At 40.9% G+C, this 5656-nt stretch overlaps 1 protein-coding gene across 21 annotated transcripts in view; it reads right to left on the reverse strand.

Moving 5' to 3' along the window:
• Window positions 1-5656, reverse strand: part of ACTR3B (ARP3 actin related protein 3 homolog B) — a 57029-nt gene that overhangs the window by 44395 nt on the left and 6978 nt on the right. The gene's annotated exons all lie outside the window — the stretch shown is intronic.

A 5656-nucleotide genomic window follows, 5' to 3' on the forward strand; every position in this document is an offset into this window, starting at 1 on the left:
CATCAGTCAGACATCCTTAGCACTGCCATGGAGGCGGGAGAGGATCCTGCCACCACCGCTGCACTCACCAGCCTTGAGCTGGCTTCTGTCTGAGCTCACCCAGCTTTCAGCTGGCTTCCTGCATTAAGCGTCTGCCCCCTGGTGGTCAGTGTGTGTCAGCGACCAGTCGTTCCATCGTTTGGTCAATTTGTTTTTTTGGTTTTTTTATCCACTTGATTTTTATTATTTTTTATTATTTTTTTAAATATGTTTTATTGATTTTTTACAGAGAGGAAGGGAGAGAGATAGAGAGTTACAAACATCGATGAGAGAGAAACATCGATCAGCTGCCTCCTGCACACCAGCTACTGGGGATGTGCCCACAACCAAGGTACATGCCCTTGACTGGAATTGAACCTGGGACCTTTCAGTCCGCAGGCTGACGCTCTATCCACTGAGCCAAAACGGCTAGGGTACCGTTTGGTCAATTTGCATATTACCCTTTTATTACATAGGATGCCCTAGGTCCAAATAGCATGTTTCTAGGAATTTACCTCACAGAAGCACTTTTACATGTGTACAAAGATATGCACAAGAATGGTCACTACAGTATTTCCATAGCAAAAGAACAACAAAAAAACTGGAAACACTCAAATGCCATCAAATAGAGGACATATTAAATAAATAGAATCATTCACTAAAATGTTACACAATCATCAAAAATGAAGCAGATTATGTTACTGCCATATACAGATGTATAATATGGTTTGAAAATAGTTGCAAAACAGTACACACATTGCTGGTGGCTCCAGCAGCACACTGCTGAGTGGGATTTGACACTGTCAGGCATTACATTATGCATTTACTCTTTGACCCAGAAATACCACTTCTGAAGGTATAACCCAGAGATACTCCAGCAAAAAATACAAGATGTATGCATTGCACAGGCAATCACACAATCTTTTGATAATAGCAAAATGCTCAAAATACATATATATATGGACATGTCTAAAGAACCAGAAAAGGTTGAATGCGTCTCTGTTGGCCAAATCTGAAACAATTTAAGCAACAAAATAATGGCAACAACAGATAATAATCCATTGAATATATAAGAATTACATAATGGATTATAACCTTATGAATAAAATAATAAGCCATGCAGATGATACCTTAATAAATGGGGGTGCCCGTGTGGCTCAGCAATTGAGCATCGACCCAGGAACCAAGAGGTCACCAGTTTGATTCCCAGTCAGGGCACATGCTCAGATTGCGGACTGGATCCCCAATAGGGATGCGTGCCGGAGGCAGCTGATCAATGATTCTTTCATTGATGTTTCTATCTCTCTATCCCTCTTCCTTCCTCTCTCTAATAATCAATAAAATCATTTTTAAAAATAATAGAAAATGGGGGCTATGAAGTGCTTCCTTACAGTAAAAATGTTAATAAATGTAGGTAATACTAGAGTTTTGTGTGTGTGTGTGTGTTTTTAATCACAATTTTGCAATCATCACTGTAATAATCACTTAGGGCAGCGGTTCTCAACCTGTGGGTCGCGATCCCTTTGGGGGTCGAACGACCCTTTCACAGGATCACCTAAGACCATCGAAAAACACATATGTAATTACATATTGTTTTTGTGATTAATCACTATGCTTTAATTATGTTTAATTTGTAACAATGAAAATACATCCTGCATATCAGATATTTACATTACAATTCATAACAGTAGCAAAATTACAGTGATGAAGTAGCAACGAAAATAATTTTATGGTTGGGGGTCACCACAACATGAGGAACTGTATTAAAGGGTCGCGGCATTAGGAAGGTTGAGAACCACTGACTTAGGGCAAGAATCACCAATGGATATTGAAACTAGTGGGTGAAAGTTTAAGGAAGAACCAAGGTATCTCTCCACGAATGACATTAACAACAAAGGGGAAACAGCAACCAGAAAGTGAAGAAATCCAGTGGACATCACCGTATCCAAATAATCCAAGTGAACCTATCAAGAACAAGGCAAATCACTATCTTTAGGCCTTCTGATTAGACTCATGAGTTCTGGAAATCTAATGGACAGCATAGTGATTGTAGTTAACGACACTGTCTTATATACTTGAAAGTTGCTAAGAAAGTAGATCTTAAATGCTCTCATCACAGAAAACAAATGGTAATTATGTGTCATGATGGAGGTGTTAGCTAACACTATGGTGATAACCACTTTGCAAATATATTTACAATATCAAATCAACATAGTATACACCTTAAACTTACACAACGTTTTGTGTCAATTACATCACAATAGAACTGAGGGGAGAAAAAGCCTTCTGATGGGATACACTAAGAACTGGGCCCCAAAAGTGTCAATGTCTTGAAAGACAGAAAAAGGCTAAGCAACTGGTCCAGTTAAACCAGACTAAAACGACAAGAGACTAAAAAGTCAAGATGATAACCGAACAGAATGTATGATGCTAGATGAAGGAGAGGTGAGGATCCATGAGACAGACATGGAGCCATGCCCGTGAACCCAGACTGCCTATTAGATAACAAGTAGATAATGTTAAACTTTCTGATTCTGACCGTTAGTCTATGCTAATATAAGTTCCTTGTTCTCAGAAAGTATATCTTGAAGCATTTTGGTATAAAACCACGGGGTTACCTGTACTTTACACTCAATAGTTCAGAAAAATAATAATATAGATAGAAATACAGAGAATGAAAAGCAACTGTTAATAGTCGGTACAATTGGATGAAGAATATGCAGGTTTTTTATATACTTTTTGCAGTTTTTCATTAGATCAGAAATTTTATCATAATAGGTTTAAAAAAACACAAAAATCTTCATTAAAAAAGTCTGGTTATGAGAAGTGAGACTAGTATTTGTGGATATTCTCTGAAAACTTTGCCTCCTAGTAATTCCTTTAAATCAGGGGTGGGAATGTCGGGCCATATAAGGCCCTCAAAATCATTTGGTCTGGCCCTGCCAAGGCATTAGGGGTGAGTTAATTGTTTGACCACATAAAGCAGGCTAATTTTTAAACTGATAATTTCTGTATGCCCTGTGAATGATATGATAAATACCCAAATGGCCCTTGGCAGAAAACAAGGTTCCCCATCCCTGCTAAACGAAGCTTTACCTTTAGATGGAGCAGACCCCTGGTCCATACTATTCCTGGCCCCCAGTACACTTGTGCTCAGCAGGTTTGTCTCAGGGTTTATTAGAAGATTCTAGGCTACCAGTGTGAAATTTATTTGCTATAAAAATACTATATTAAAAAATACTATATAGTACACTGCCCACTAAATCATTGGTGTCTACCATGTATAGTTCAATGTGAATTCTTCTTTTAGAATTTAGCACTAGCCCTAACCGGTTTGGCTCAGTGGATAGAGCGTCAGCCTGCGGACTCAAGGGTCCCGGGTTTGATTCCGGTCAAGGGCATGTACCTTGGTTGTGGGCACATCCCCAGTGGGGAGTGTGCAGGAGGCAGCTGGTCGATGTTTCTCTCTCATTGATGTTTCTAACTCTCTATCCCTCTCCCTTCCTCTCTGTAAAAAATCAATAAAATATATTTTTTTTTAAAAATGGAATTTAGCACTAGAAAAAGCTTTCACCTGAGAAGCAGGTATTTCTCTTCCTTCCTGATGACAGGAATTACGTAATGACAATGACTCTTACCATTATGTCAAACAGGAAGAGTGAGGCTTGACTACAACCACCACAGGCCTACACCTTAGGGTGACTCACGAGGCCCATTCTTTTCTTAATTTTTAAAAATATATTTTTATTGATTTCAGAGAGGAAAGGATAGAAATATCAATGATGAGAGAATTATCGGCTGCCTCCTGCACGCCCCCTACTGGGGATCGAGCCTGAAACTTGGGCATATGGCCTCACTGGGAATCGAACCGTGACCTCCTGGTTCTTAGGTCGATGCTCTACCACTGAGCCACACTGGCCGGGCACCAGGCCCATTCTTTTCCTTGGTCCTGGTTTACTTTCATCTGCATTTACCCCTTTTTATACTATTTTGACGTAAAAAGCAATCCAAAAACCATTTTAGCTCTCTGGAAATACAAGAACTACTAATATGGTTTAGGTAAATGTAGGCTCTTCTGGCTGCTCCTTCTGGCCAGGCCCTGGCCACTGGGCATTTGTAGTGACCACAGTCACTTCCACGACTGACTACGTGAGACCCATTGGGAAGACTCCCTGCCACTGTTTCTAAGTCTCGAGGCCAAAGCCTATGGCAGCCTGAAGACAATGACATGACTTGGGGCCATAAAATAATAATATCCTGAAGTTATAGCTCCAAAGGGGCCAAGTTCCACTGATCACTTAACCTCAGAAGGTCAACACTGTACACACATTTTAGGCATTTCGAGCAAGAATGATGAGTACAGTCCCCAGTTTACTAATAGTAAAGGTGGCAAGCCCTGTGAGCATTATTTGTATTGCCAAGAAATGCTCTGGATTTCAACCGTTTGACAAGACTAGAAATACAAAAGCAAAAATCTCACATGCAAATGTGGGAATGAAAAATATTTTTACCTGCTGCCTTTCCTCTTAATACCACCAGACCTCAGGTGGGCATGGGGTGATCACTGGGTTGTGGGAGGAGGGAATGTTTGTGAGGGGAGCAGATGCCTCAGGGAGCTGACAGTTGAGGGAGTGTTAATACCAATATTGACTTTGGCCTGTGTTTTGGGCAGCAAAATGACCTCTAACATAAAGGGCCACAATACTTCTGGTATAACGTGTATTTCAAAAAGAATTAGTACAGCCCTAGCCCGTTTGGCTCAGTGGATAGAGCATTGGCCTGCGGACTGAAGGGTCACAGGTTCGATTCTGGTCAAGGGCACATGCCTGGGTTGCTAGCTCCATCCCCAGTAGGAGGGATGCAGCAGGCAGCCAATCAATGATTGTCTCTCATTATTGATGTTTCTATCTCTCTCTCCCTCTCCATTCCTTTCTGAAATCAATAAAAATATATTATAAAAAAAAAAGAATTAGTACAGGCAAAAAGGCAGTTTTTTCCCAGATGGCTGGTGTCTTTAGCAGAGGGAAAAAAGAGATCAGTAGATGAACTGCAGCAAATTAAAGACACCCCCACAGGGTTGTCATGGAAACTAAACCCGTTTTTGTACAGAAAAGAAATCAAGGCTAAGGTGAACATGCCATGGACTATTTCATGACAAAAAAATTATTAGAATCCTGTCTTGAAATACTTTAAGAGGCTACATTTCCTCCCAGGTCATTTTAATAAGTTCTTCATCTATAAAGCAAGCAGGCAACCTGGAATTCCTAAACCACCAGCTGGCGGTATTCCGCAGCACCTCCGTAACATCAGGAAGCTTGGGCCACCGAGAGCGAGCTCCGGAAATGTCCCAGAAGGCTCTTGCATACCTTAACAACATCAAAAGAAGCAATCCCACCCAAAAATAGAGGAGGAAAAAGAAAAAAGACCTACACCACAACCCGGCTTTCCCAAATCTAGACTTTCTATTTTTCAAAATGGGGCCTTTTTCACTTTTTAAGCGAAAAGGCAAGTCTACGCAAACTACAGCAAGAGCTTAGTAGCCCTAGTGAGCCACTGGATGCTGGGGAGAGCAGATCAGGTGCCCGGTGATGGCGGGATAGATGGATGGAGGACCCATAACCACCGCCAGGTGGAGGTG

Source organism: Myotis lucifugus, unplaced genomic scaffold (genome assembly GCF_000147115.1).
Source record: "Myotis lucifugus unplaced genomic scaffold, Myoluc2.0 scaffold_418, whole genome shotgun sequence".
Lineage (NCBI taxonomy): Eukaryota > Metazoa > Chordata > Mammalia > Chiroptera > Vespertilionidae > Myotis > Myotis lucifugus.